At 47.3% G+C, this 14,925-nt stretch overlaps 1 long non-coding RNA gene across 1 annotated transcript; it reads left to right on the top strand.

The window, feature by feature from the left end:
• Positions 1–2,226: 2,226 nt before the first annotated feature.
• LOC129032381 (uncharacterized) lies at positions 2,227–9,359 on the top strand. Its single transcript, XR_008501352.1, has 5 exons — positions 2,227–2,349; positions 3,097–3,210; positions 4,399–4,518; positions 6,223–6,369; positions 6,840–9,359. It is a non-coding gene; the product is annotated as an uncharacterized LOC129032381 (long non-coding RNA).
• The last annotated feature ends 5,566 nt before the right edge of the window (positions 9,360–14,925 follow it).

Below are 14,925 nucleotides of genomic sequence, written 5' to 3' on the forward strand. Positions count from 1 at the left end.
AGTCTTATGCAGTATCGGCAGGACCATATTATTATACACAGCCTTAGAAGGACAGTTTAGCAACATCTCTCAACATTTTAGGTGAGAAATTTATCTGCAGCTGGTGCCTCAGTGCTGATGCTGGGGGATACTGGTGAGCATGGCGCAGCATTGGATGGTGGGGCTCCAGGCTTCAGGCTCCATACTTCAGACTGCAGGACCTGGAGCTGCTTCCTGCGTCACAGCAGGGCTGCTATAGTGTGCTCTAGTGCAGAACTGGCAGGGGTGCCTGCAGGCCTCTTCCCCAGCATGTGTGTTCACTTTTATTTTTCTCTTTTTTTGAGACAGGACCTCATTCTGTTGCCCAGGCTGGAGTGCACCGGAGCAATCACAGTTCACTGCAGGCTCAACTTCCCCAGTTCAGGTGATCCTCCCACCTCAGCCTCCTGAGTAGCCGGGACTATAGGTGCAGGCCACGCAGTGGTTCATGCCTGTAATCCCAGCACCTTGGGAAGCTGAGGTGGGTGGATTACTTGAGTCCAGGAGTTTGAGAGCAGCCTGGGCAACATGGCAAAACTCCATGTTTACAAAAAATGTGAAATAATTAGCCATGCGTTCACTTCTGAGGGAAAAGTCATGGACTCTGTGGTGCTGTGAACCCCATGTCACTCACACCAGAAAGAACACTGTGTACTTTTGGGTCTTGGGAAGGCTGACTGACTACCTGAGGTGATGCATACTTATTTGTTTATTTATTTTTATTTTATTATTATTATTTTTTCAGACAGAGTCTCACTCTGTTGCCCAGGATGGAGTGCAGTGGTGCGACCTCGGCTCACTGCAACCTCCGCCTCCTGGGTTCAAGCGCTTCTCCTGCCTCAGCCTCTCCAGTAGCTGGGATTACAGGTGCCTGCCACCATGCCCAGCTTAATATTTGTAGTTTTAGTAGAGACGGGGTTTCACCATGACGGCCAGGCTGGTCTTAAACTCCTGACCTCAAGTGATCTGCCTGTCTCCGCCTCCCAAAATGCTGGAATTACAGGCTTGAGCCACTGCGCCCAGCCAATGCATACATTTTTCCTCAGGAGATTAGCTTTTACCAGCAAACGACATTCAGAATCAGTTAGCGGACCATTGTTTTCTGAAGTAATCACAGGCCAGTCCCTAGTGGGAGAAAGAAGTGGCCTCTGTAGCAGGACACCTGGAGCTCAGCCCCAGCTCTGCTGTGCGGCTGTGTGACCTTGGGTAAGTCCCTTAACTTCTCTGGGCTCAGCTTTCTTTGTAGGTAAAATCGGGGGCTTGAGCTTGTTCTCTCTACAGCTCTCCTACAGATTGAGTCTGTCTGCAATCACAAGGAGCAGGAGAGAAAGAGACTTAAAATATGTTATTGTGGTCAGCAGCTGTGGGCTGAATGTTTATGTCCCCCCCGCCCCAGCCATTCTACTCTTTAGCTTAGAGCTATTCTCCACGTGGGACCCAGTGGGTCCATGAGGTCAAACTATTTTAATGATGATACTCAGAAGTTATTTATCTCTCTCCTTATTTTATGAGTAGAATTTTCCAAAGGTTATTTGGCATTTGACAGTCTAACAGATTGGATGGAGAACAAGACAGAGAATCCAGCTTCTGGCCAGACGTGGTGGCTCACACCTCTAATCCCAGCACTTTGGGAGACCGAGGCAGGAGGATCACTTGAGCTTAGGAGCTTGAGACCACCCTGGCCAGCACGGCAAGATCCCATCTCTACCAAAAAATATAGAAATTAGCTCGGCACAGTGGTGTGCGCCTGTGGTCCCAGATACTTGGGAGGCTGAGGTGGGACGATTCCAAGGATTACTGTTGTTGCTAATTTTTTTTTCTTTTCAAAAATACAGATATTTTTAATAAAGGTATGTTATTTATGTTAACCTGTAATGCGCTTATTATTTCAAAATCAATTAACAATGTAAATATTTAAAACTTCTGTGTTAAAATTTCTAATAGTATAAATAGCAATAGATTTAGCCCACTGTAAGGGAGATGGTTGTGCTTTAGTCAGGAGTAGGCCGAGGCAGCCTTCTGGTGCAGCATGACTCAGTGGGTTTGGAGCGCAGGCACACAACTCTGCACATTATGTAACCATGCCACGTGAAGTGCATTAGGTGACCACCCACATCAGCACGTGCTTGGCTCAGAGCCACTGTTGTCTGTAAAAGGTAAAATTACCCTGCTGACACTGTACATATGGCTTGCGCCCATCGAGAGAATAAAGCCATGTTGAAACCGCCTACTCGAGTGTTTTTCCAGTTACCTGCCACCCACCCACCAACTCCCCTTGGACTTTAGTTTGGGCTAGAACCTGACAATTGGCATCACGAACAGGATCCTAAGGTAAGTGAGCCTTCGGTCCCTGCTGATTCCAGGTTTGCCATGTGACCACAACATGGGTTGTGGTACCCGGTGGTAGCCGTGCTGCAAGGGTAGGCCTGAGTGGAAACCTGGATGGCAGTAGATGGGTCCCCCATGAGCATGGAGAAGGTGCTGAAGCAGCTGGAAGCGCAGAGCAGCAAGAAGGAGAGAGCCCTTGCTGGCAGAGTTGGATGGGCATTTTTAACTGTGTTAAGAAAAGTACACACCCAGTCCCTGAAGGATGCAGACTGGAGGCCTGGCTACACCGATCTGGAAAATAATTAGAGGTTGCCATGAATGGGGGACCTCCAGGTGCAGGCAGGGTGCCTGGAGGTGTGGCTTCAGAGCTTGGAAAAGGAATTAGAGGCTACCGTGAATGCAGGCCTGGGTCCATCATCTTGTCTGGAGATCCGCACTCAGTTTCATACCAAGGAGGAAGAACCCCTGTTGCAGGCTCACCCAGTGGTCCGAGAGAAGGTAGATCATGAACAGCAACTGGGGCCCCAAGGGTGGACTCAAGGACTCCCCACCATAATGCAACACATTTCATATATTGCCTATACCCCAACTGAGTTGCAGGAATTAGGCAAACAGTGCTGCCAGTGTCCAGGGGAACCCCTGCCTGCCTGGATGCTTCATCTGTGGAACGATGGAGCAGATAGTATCTCCCATTCTACCTCTGAGATGGAAAATCTGGCCTCCATCATGACTCACCCCTCTCTCTGTCAGCGGCTGCAAGTGAGTAGGTGGTTAGTGGCAGGGCAAGGAGACCACACCCTGACTGAGTGGCTACAGGCAGCCATATGAACTGTGTGGAATAATGCTGGTGAAATGCCCAAAACTGTGAGTAAATGGCAGTCGTATGTCAATTTGGTGTAAGTCATTCGGGAGATGGGTATGCGGCAGGCTATGTTTGACCTGAATACCTGAGGGCCAGATGATGAATGTTTCACCTCCCACATGAGGGATCTCGTGTTGGGTTCTATGCTCCTGAGCCCCTTTGGCTCCCGAGCTGCTGTCCTCACCCCATACGTAGGGCACCGCATATATAAGTAACCACTGCCATGGTGGCTCTCGGGGAAGCAGAAGGCCATCAGGGGGATTGAAGGGTCCACACCATAAAGAAGGGGAAGGTACCCCACCCACAGGGGGCTCCCCATAAAAAGGGGGCCCCAAAGAGTAACACACTCACAGATGTGGATAGATTTGATTTTGGCTGGGGTTGACTGAGAGAAAATTGATAAGCAGCCCAGTGAAATACTCCTAACTTTGTGGAGACAGCTGTATGCAGGGCAGCAATTCTGGAAAATGCCCAAAGGGGAGAAAGGCATTGCTGCGTGACCTGGTCCCACCCAGCTCAGAGACTACTTGCTGCAGCCAGGTGGAAATGTAGAGCCTTTTCTGTTCAACTGGGGAACTGGCCAAAGGTGTCTGGCTTGGGGGGACACCAGACGACCAGAGGCCACATGTGGAATTGGCAATCCACTGGTCCCCTACCAATGTACAGTGGGTGCTGGTGCTGGTAGATACTGGCGTAGATTGTAGCCTTGTTTATGGGAACCCAGTTAAGTTTTTGGGCAAATCTGCATCGATTGACGGTTATGGAGGCCAGTCAGTGAAAGTGAAACCTGTATCTCTGTACCTTGGCATTGGCCACTTGGCTCCTTGCTTATACACTGTTTATGTCTCTCCCATACCTGAATACATTCTGGAGGTGGATATTTTACACGGCTTGGAAGCTGTGCCATCTATCATGGATCTGATGAACCACTCGACAATGGAATTGGGACAGTACCACTATGTGGTGGACATGGTCAATGCATTCTTCTCAATTGACCTTGCTCTAGAGAACCAGGGACAGTTTGCCTTGACGACAATGGACTTTCACAGTGTTGCTGCAGGGCTATGTGCATAGCTCCACCTTATGTCATGGTCTTGTTGCCATGGACTTAGCAGCCTGAAAATGTCCAAAGGGAATCCACTTGTTCCATTATGTTGATGATATTATGTTAACCTCTGATTCTCTTGCAGATTTAGAAGCAGCGGCACCCCTCTTGTGGCAACATTTGGCAGCATGCAGTTAGGCCATCAACAAATCCAAGGTCCGAGGGCCTGGATTACCTGCTAAATTCTTGGGAGGTATCTGGTCGGGTAAGATGAAGGCCGTACAAGAGGCTATCATTGACAAAATTTAGGCATATCCCTGGCCAACCACAGTGAGGCAGCTGCAAACTTTTGTGGGCCTCCTGGGATATTGGTGGGCATTCCTGCCTCATTTAGCTCAAATGATAAAACCATTGTATCAGTTAACAAAGAAGGGAGCAATCTGGGATTGGGCTGATGTGGCTGAGACTGCCTTCCTTGCAGCCAAGTGGGCTATTCAGCAGGCACGAGCCCTATGGGTAGTTGACAAGGGATGCCCATTTGAACTGGATATGCATGTGACAACAGATGGTTTTAGTTGGGGCCTGTGGCAGCACACAGAGTGCCTGAGAATGCCATGAGGCTTTTGGTCCCAAATATGGAAAGGAGCTGAGCTCTGGTATTCCTTGATAGAGAAATAGCTAGCAGCTGTATATGCGGCCCTTGTGAGAAGTGATAGGATGGGCTACAGTCACAGTGTCGATGACTTACCTGACAGCGGAATGGGTGCATTCATGTGTAATGACCCCCTGGACTTGGATGGTGCAGACCTCCACTTTGGCAAAGTGAGGCACTTACTTGGAGCAGCAGAGTACGCTGAGTACAAGCCTATTAGCAGCAGAGTTGCAAGAGGTCTTGGGACCTGCAGTCCTAATGCAAGAGAAGGCCATGGGGCCTGAGGCACCCCTTGACCCCAAGCCACTGCCATTTAAGGAAGGGCATCCCTCTATTCCTGATGGGGCATGGCACACAGATGGGTCTAGTCGAGGTGCTACTCCTGCCTGGACCAGCGTTGCAGTCCAACTTAGTACCGACACCATATGGTTTGAAACCAGGTGTGGACAAAGTAGTCAATGGGCTGAATTTAGAGCAGTATGGATGGTGATCACCAAGGCAGAGACACCTATGGTAATCTGTAACGATAGCTGGGCAGTCTATGGAGGCCTAACCTTGTGGTACTTGGAAAATACAGAATTGGCTAGTTGGCCACCAACCCATTTGGGGCCAAGCCATGTGGCAAGACCTCTGGGAAATGGGTCATCACAAAGATGTAACTATTTATCATTTGTCAGGCCATATGCCTCTGGCCACCCCTAGCAATGATGAGGCAGAAGCCTTGGCCAAGGTCCGATGGTTAGAGTCGGCATCTACATGAGATGTGGCCTTGTAGCTACACCAGAAACTGGGACATGCAGGGGGTAAACTGATGCAACAGGTCAATAAATGTTGGGGTCTGTCCCTGCCCATGCAAGACATTTGGGAGGCTTGTCAGAAATGCCCGGCATGTGCTCAGACATACCCTAAATGGAGGCAGCTGCCCAGTGCTACACAAGTGACAACAGGGCAAGTGCCCTTGACCAGGTGGCAAGTAGGCTACATTGGGCAGCTGCCGAAGCCACAAGGGTATACGCATGCGCTAACAACTGTGGACACAGCCACAGGCCTGTTGTTTGCCTATCCTTGCAGGGTGGCCAACCAACGGCACACCATCCAGGCCCTGCAACACTTATGTGCTCTATATGGTTGCCCTGGTTGCCCTTTGGTCATTGAGAGTGATAGGGGGACACATTTTACTGGACAACAGGCACAACAATGGACATAAAGTAGGGATTCCATGTACCACACAACTTGCGAGCTGTGGGTATGATTGAGCGATATAACGAGCTCTTGAAGAATGGGTTATACTTGCATGTCACGCCCCTGTCTTTGCAGGGCTGGAGTTCCAGGCTGGACCTTATGCTCCAAACCTTGAATGAATGGCCATGGAAAAGCAGCCCAGCCCAGGTGGAGGCTTTGTTACATGGGCTGCCGCCCCTATTCAGTTGCAGTTACACACCAAGGATAACCTCCTCTGACCAGGTATGGGGACAAACGGTAACCTGTTGTTGCCTGCCCCAACGCCCCTGAAGGTAGGGGAACAGAAAACCTGGCAGTGGCCAGAGCCCCTTCAAGCCCCCGGCTGCTGGTGGTCGGCCATCATAGCTCCCTGTGGGGAGGGCCTACAGTATGACTTGTATGTCACTCTTTGGGTGTTCAATGCATGGCCCCCAAAGTTAACTGTTTGTAGGAAAAAGGCCAGGGGAGAAACCTTCCTCCAGGGGTCATATGTACTGTCTGGGTGGCCTATTACAAGCTCCCCTGTGACTTTGGCATGAATACACGACCCAAAGGAACCATGGGGAGCTGAAAATGTGTGGTACTATTGCCCAGGGCAGAAGCCCTTGGGGGCTGCATTGTTGTCCAGGGATGAAAGGTTAGCCTGTATTTTGCCTGAGGGATGTGATTTTCCTCTGTTAGTACCTGTGCCTACTCTGTCATTCCAACTGTAGGTTAACATGCTCCAATTGCATTGTGGACTGGGCCCACACCTACGCTGAAGTGACCAACGTTTCCAACTGTTGGATCTGCGCCGCCCTTCTAGCAGCTGCAGATGGCTTGCCTTGGCACATACATTCAGCATCTGCAGAGAACTGGACATGGCTGGAGACTTGAGGTCCCATGGCTGATGCCTGGAATGCAACGCAGCAAGCTTTGGACAAAGGATGCCACAAGACCCACAGCACAGCCATTCCCTGGCTGGCCCATAGGGTTTATGATGGGTGGGGCTGGCTAGTGGGGTAACGTGCAGTACCCCCGGCCCAGGCACCGTGGTGCATAGAGCAACACTGGGGCAACAGCACTGTGGGATGGGTACCCGTCACAGCCTGTGTAAACATAATACATGTCACCACACCAAAGGTATGGTGGAAGAAGCGGCCCCACCAAGGGGCCTCGATGGATTGTGTGCCCCCCTGGGAGTTTATGGGTCTGTGGGGACACAGGGTGGCCTTACCTATAAGCAAACTGGACTGGACGTTATACCTGAGGGTGGCCTCATGTACCTGCCACTGTTCTCACATTGCCCAGATGCCCGCAAAACTGGGAGGTGCTACACTCTCGGTTTTTGCAAGTGTGATGAGCACCCTGGTGGTTCTACCCCTTGACAGTCACTATCCCTGGAGTGTGTGTCATAACTGTAGAAACACAAGTTACTGCTCTTGCAGAGCATGCTGCTCAGGCTCTGAATTACACCTGAGTGGCCCTCTTCCCATTAATGGATGAGGTTGATCAGATCAGAAAGGTGGTGTTGCAAAACTGAACGGTCTTAGACATAGTAATTGCTGCCCAAGGAGGCACCTGTGCCCTTTTAGGAGCACAATGTTGTGCCTTTATCCCTGACAATTGGCAGAACATAACAGCAGCCCTGCAACAGATCTCACAGGAGATTAAGGTAGTCAAGAGCCTTACTGATGACACCCTGCAGAGATGGTAGGCATCCCTGGGCTCTGGCCTACTCTGGGCCCTAATAGTCATAAGTAGCATAGCTGGGATCCCAGCAGTGAGCTGTTGCTCTCTATATTGTTGCTGTGGCCTATGGATTCAGGGCTCCACCCTACAGGCACATGTCCCTACCCGGAAGATGCCCTTGGCCTAGGGGTGGAGTGTAAGGAAGATGGCTGCGCTTTAGTCAGGGGCAGGCTGAGGCCACTTTTTGGTGCACCATGATTCAGTGGGTTTGGAGCGCAGGCACACGACTCCGCACATTATGAACCATGCCACTTGAGGTGCATTAGGTGACCACTCACATGAGCTTGTGATTGCTTCAGAGCCTCTATTGTCTGTAAAAGCTGACGCTGGACATATGGCTCATGCCCAGAGAGAGGATAAGGCCATGTTCAAACTGCCTATGATTCTTTGGGTGTTTTTTCAGCTACCCCTCACCCACCCACCAACTCCCTTCGGACTTCAGTTTGGGCTAGAACCTGACACCCACATAAACTAAAGCTGTATGAGGTCCTCAGTTTTCAAGCACGTAAAAGTATTCTGTATCCAAAAGTTTGTGAACCACTGCCCTAGAGAAACTTTCCATGGTGTGCAAGATGTATGTAAGAATGCCCAGTAGAGACACAATAAGAAACCAGAAAAAGTGGAAATCTCAATGCCTGTCATCAAGAGAGATGAATGCAGCGTGGTCTATTTCTGTTCGCCTCACATTGCCCAGATGCCTGCTTAACTGGGAAGTGTTATGTTCTCAGTTTTTGCAAGTATCATAAAGGAGTGAATGGAGCATTACCTGTCATTATAGACACTGCAAAATGAGCTAGTAGCAGGATTTTTACCACAGGTACCCATAAACAAAACGTGACATTGTTCACCATGCTTTTACGTTGTTATGTAAATAACTTAAAATTTTGTGAATAATGTAAAAGCATGGTGAACAACGCCACGTTTTGCTTATGGGTACCTGTGGTAAAAAGCAAAAATCATGACCCTGAAGGGGTGAGCATGCCTACAGGTGCTGGGCAGGCACTGTCTTGCAAAGAGCACAAAATGTGCAGGTCCCTCTGGGAGTGTTATAGTGGATAGCTAGTCAGGAAGAGCAGGGCAGGAGAGGGCTCCCCATCCCCCACACACACCAGGAGTGTCAGGTGACCATCAGGTGATGGTCTGGCGGTTGTTGACTGTCTTTCTAAAGTAATAATTGGTCACATCCGGCCACAGGGAAAAGCCTGCTTCTAATAGATAGAAAACACTCGAAACTGGTGAGCAGCAGTTTCCCTATAAGATCTCAGGAGTTGAGCCAGTGGGCTCAGGCATGCACATGGGACAGCCCACCCCAAGGGAAGAACCAGGGGAGAAATAACGCAAGAGCCCGGAAGCATGCTGATGTATAAAACCCCAAGTCAAAAGGTCAAACCACGTACTTGTCTTTTAAGTCATCCACTTGGCCCTCTTCCAAGTGTACTTTCCTTCCTTTTGTTCCTATTCTAAAGCTTTTAAATAAACTTTTACTCCTGTGCTAAAACTTGCCTCAGTCTCTCCTTCTGTCTTATGTCCCTCAATTGAATTCTTTCTTCTGAGGAGGCAAGAATTGAGGTTGTTGCAGACCTGCATGGATTTGCTGCCAGTAACAGGAGCAGAGGACCAGGCCTTGGAGACGGTGAGGGGGCCACTCCCTCCCTATCCCCAGGCATCGGTGAGATCTGAGACAGACTGCTCTCCCCTTGGAGTGTATTGCTGACCTTGCCAACTGAAAAGAAACAGCTTCTGATAGTCTTTACTAACAGATAATAGAAAAGAAAAACTGCCATCTGCACACCAGGTGCCAGGATAAGGGTTGATTACCTGCAAAAACGAAACAACACCTGATCCTGCAACTGCAGCTAGAGCCCCGCCTGATTAAGTTCACACTGGTCCACTGTCATTTTCCATCACCTATTTGTCTTCTGCACAAAACAGATAGGTGAGCTGAATGGAGAGAGGTGGACATCATCATCCTTCATCTTTCAAGTTCTTGCTGCAATTCCTCCAGACATGCAGTGTTGTTTTGTTTAGTATCTTGGCAGGTAGAGGCAGTTCCAAAGGCTTCCACTTGGCCCTCACTCTATGGATCAAAGAATCAATGTGGGGATTCTTCCCCAATGCTGAGTATCTCTATTCCAATTATGCTTTTTGTTAAGAAGATTGTTTCTTTCTGTTTCTCCTATTGATGGGGGCACTGGGCTTATAGTTCTCTGTGGGAGGAGTTCTAATTACAGATTGAATTTGTTCAGTAGATGTGAGATTATTCACATTTTATATTATTTTTCCACGTCAATTTTCTTTATTTTTCTTTGTCTTTTTAAAAGATGGGGTCTCACTATATTTCCCAGGCTGGTCTCAAACTGCTTGGCTCAAGTGATCCTCTCACCTTGGCCTCCCAGAGTGTTGGGACTACAAGCATGAGCCACTGCTCTCAGCTCAATTCTGCATTCTGGAACTGGGGGAATAACTATAGGATAAGTTCAGGGACCCTCTAGACCCACAGTGAAACAGACCTGAGCTCAAACTCTAGTGATCCCCTGACCTCTATGAAGCCCTACTTTGGCTGGTAGACCACAAAGATATTTTGGGTCTGTTAGAACTGGTGTCAGCGTAGAGCCAGTGTCCTGGAATCTCCAAAAAGCCTAATTATTTCTTTTTCCTCCATGGCTTTCCCTGGTAAATGGCCCTAAGTTGCTTTGGGGAAGGCTGGGAAAAAGATTATCAGAATAAAATGCCGGAAATGTAACAGGGTCCTTTCTCAAGGGGAGCCAGCTTACCTTTCATTCAAGGGGTTTTAGGTCCATAAACTATGTCAAATCTGGGAATTGATTGAATTGACTCTCAGTTCTGGTGACTAAAGTTAGACTTCTGTTCACTAGAGATAGAACTCTTCTGCTTATACAGATCAGGTAAAAATTTAGTAGACCGTCCTTCTATTTCAGTTCCAGGGACACCGTGATCAACCAGCCAATGCCAAAGATCTCTGGGGGGTCAGACTATTCTGAGGACTGCTTTGGCTCCACCGTCCACAGTGGCAACCACGCCCACTTGGTCTTTTGTAAGTGTTACCACGTGGCCCCTCCTTCCTCAGAATCCCACCATCCCCCCTGTATTTAGAAACTCCAGTTTTGTAGCATTTCTCACTATAGCTCCTGATCTACAGAGAAGAGCCACCACTTAGAGTTTTTTTTTTTTTAAAGATGTGGGACATGGATGAAGCTGGAAACCATCGTTCTCAGCAAACTATCGCAAGGACAAAAAACCAAACACTGCATGTTGTCACTCATAGGTGGGAATTGAACAATGAGAACACATGGACACAGGAAGGGGACCATCACACACCGGGGGCGGGGGGAGAGGGATAGCATTAGGAGATACACCTAATGTTAAATGACGAGTTAATGGGTGCAGCACACCAACATGGCACATGTATACATATGTAACAAACCTGCATGTTGTGCACATGTACCCTAAAACTTAAAGTATAATAAAACAAATAAAAAATAAAAAAAATAAAGATGCTGGCGCTCATTTACACTTCCCAGTGTGGCAAGGGTGTGTCCTCTAGACCTGTGCTGGGTGGGTGGGTGAGTCTTAATGATCCAGTAGATCCACTAGCACTGCCATCTCCCTAAGCACTTAGATATTTTCTTCTGTGTGACACCATGGAAGTTCTGGCATTCCTACTTCAGTGAGTGTAGGCCACCTTTGGGTTGATTTTTATTCAACCAACAAGCGAAGTGTTAGAGCCATCCGCAGCTCCTCAGGCTAAAGAACTGACTCCTTCCAAACTCTGGAGGGGCTGCTCAAATGGAAACTGGGATTCCTGAGTGTGGCAGTCCTGCTGTGGCAGTTTAGGGAAGAGGAAAGGCCTGGCCAGGGCTACCACCCACCACACTGTCACACTTCCTGACTGCCTGCTAAACAGAGTCCTGGGGTCATTTATCTTTGCTCTAGTTCTGACTGCTGAAAAATATTTAGTTTTTAAAAATGAATAAATACCTTAAAATTAAGGTTGTCAGATTTCAGGGAAAAAAAAAGAAAACAAAAGGAAAAACAAAACTAAACAAAAAACAGGATACTAGGATGCCCAGGTAAGTCTGAATTTCAGATAAATAACAAATACTGCAATTGTCGTATATGGGATGTACTTATACTAAATAACTATTAGCTGCTTAACTGAAATTTAAATTTAACTGGGCATCTTATTTTGTTTTTTAAACTTCAAATTGTATTGCTTTTCCATTCAGTAGATCAACTGTTTCCTGTTTTAAAACTAGTTCTGGGCCAGGTGCAGTGGCTCATGCTGTAATCCCAGCACTTTGGGAGGCCGAGGTGGGCAGATCACCTGAGGTCAGGAGTTTGAGACCAGCCTGACCAGCATGGTGAAACCCCGTCTCAACTAAAAAATACAAAAAAAAAAAAAAAAAAAAATTAGGCATGGTGGCAGGCGCCTGTAATCTCAGCTACTCAGGAGGCTGAGGCAGGAGAATAGCTTGAACCCAGGAGGCAGAGGTTGCAGTGAGCCGAGACCGTGCCTTTGCATTTCAGCCTGGGCGATAGTGCAAGACTCCATCTCAAAAAACAAACAAACAAAAACTAGTTCCGTTTGTACCCACGAGTACACAGAATTGAGACGAAAAGGAGACAGCTCATGAGATTTCAATCTCTCTCTCATATGTCCCTAGTTAGAATTACCTCAATGTAACAGGAATTGTTTTTTGTATTAGAAAGTAATTTACAGGCAAAATAGAAACACCAGTTTTTCTTGAATAGACTAGCCATATTTTGCTTTTCATGGTTTGTTAGTTTTCTAATGCAGTCGTTTATGGAAAAGTGGAAAAGCATGTGCTATTTTTATCTTTAGGAAACTGTGTTCTTCGTCTGACATGGGAGGAGGGCCTTGTTAGCTGTCAATGTTCCAAATATATTACACTACTTAAGTGTTCAGGCCATTGTGGCTGGTGTCATTCAGCACACACTTTTGCTTTTCATTAACCATTTCAGTCTCAGCCACCATAAGAGTTTGCAGATCTTTATTCTCTATATGCTCCATGTTTTCATTTGGAAAATCCTGATAAGATTGTTCTTTGAGTTCACTGCTGTGTCTGTAAACATGGGAAGTGACGCCATTTCCTCTGAGATTCCTGTCCTACGTATCGGAGGAGAAGTGGATGAAGAGTCCAGACCTACTTCTGCAAATGTGTGAAGAGAATTTCTGTCCCTTTTTCTCTTTTTCTTCAACCTTTCTCATCCTTTTTTAATATAGGCTGGAGCACTCTCTTCCCTGGTCTCTCCCTTGACTTGCCCTGGTGATTTTGTTTGCCATGGAAGGTCATTCCCGATGAGACTGTGCTCCCTGTGGGGGCATCCCCAGCAGCCTCCTTCTGCTCCCTGGTCGGTGATGGGGGTGAGAGGTTGTGCCCATGGGCATCCCGTATTTTAGCTGCCAATTCTACTTGGGAGAAGCAACAGAGGCCCAGGCACTGGATCTCCTCTGGCAAATGCTCAGAGTGTATTTCCAAGACAAGTCACACCAACATAACGGAGTGCCTGGAGGCTGAGAGGGATTTTTAAAAATAGCCTTTTTGAGGTATAGTCAACACATAATAAATTACATATACAACTTGTTACGTTTTTGACATATGTATATACCAATGAAACCATCACCGCAGTCAAAATAGCAGACATATCCACTGTCCCCCCCCAATTTCCTTGTTCCCCTTTGCAATCTATTCCTCTCCTCTCCCCTCCAACATCTCCAGCAACCACTGATTTGCTGTCACTATGGATTTGTTTGCATTTTCTAGAATTTTATATAAATAGAATCATAAAATAAGTACTTTTAAAAAATATCTGGCTTCCGGCTGGGCACGGTGACTCATGCCTGTAATCCCAGCACTTTAGGAGGCCGAGGCAGGTGGATCACCTGAGGTCAGGAGTTTGAGAGCAGCTGGCCAACATGGCAAAACCCCGTCTCTACTAAAATTACAAAAATTAGCCAGTTGCTCTTGTGCATGACTGTAGTCACAGCTACTTGGGAGGCTGAGGCATGAGAATTGCTTGAACTCAGGAGGCAGAGGCTGCAGTCAGCCTCCATTGCATTCCAGGTGGGTGACAGAGCAACACTCTGTCTCAAAACTAAATAAATAAATAAAAAATAAAAATTAAAATTAAAATCTGGCCTCCTTCATTCAGCATTTTGAGATTTCGTGCATGCTCCTGTGTGTATCAACAGCTTGTTTCTTCTTGTGGATGAGCAGTATTCCATTAGATACACAGGCCAGTATTTGTTTATCCATTCACCTGTTGATAGACAGACTTTTTCTAGTTTGAGGCTATATAAATAAGGCTGTCATGAACATTTGGGTCCAAATCTTTGTATGGACATACATGCTCATTTCTCTTGGGTAAATACTGAGGAGTGAAATGGATAGTAGGTATAGGCTTTGCTTTTGGTGACACTGCCAATTTTTCCAAAGTGATTATACCATTTTACATTCCCACCAGCAGGGTATGAAAGTTCCAGTTGCTCCGTAACCTTTTAGAAGCTAGAAAAATTGCCATTTAAAATGTCACCATCAGTTTCTTTCTTTCTTTTCTTTTATGATAGTGACCGGCATTCGCCTTTGGAATGTAGGGATCCTTTGTTCTAGGAAGGACCCTTGAGTTACTTCTTGCAGTTTTATCTATTACCTGTGCCCACTCCAGCTCACCTTGAGGTCAGACCCATAGCCCTATTATGACTCTGAAAGAGCAGACCCAACTACAAGGTCTCAATGAGTGACACAAGGTGCCAGAGAAGAGGTTGTCATCATGGGCTCAGCAAAACTGAAATCCCTGGCATATATATTTTATTCCTCTTCCTAATTTCTCTCCAACTGATGGCTGCTTCATATTTCCTCTCTGCCTCCCTCCACTTCGCTTCCCACCAACACATCCCCAAACCTCTCTACTTTCCTGAAGAATTCACCCCAACTCTAAATTCCACATTGTCTTCAGCACAAAACCAAACCCTTACTTAGCTGAGTTCCTTCTCCCTGGAACGGTGGTTCTCAGAAGGAGGGCCTT

The sequence above is a fragment of the Pongo pygmaeus genome, chromosome 2 (assembly GCF_028885625.2).
Source record: "Pongo pygmaeus isolate AG05252 chromosome 2, NHGRI_mPonPyg2-v2.0_pri, whole genome shotgun sequence".
NCBI lineage: Eukaryota > Metazoa > Chordata > Mammalia > Primates > Hominidae > Pongo > Pongo pygmaeus.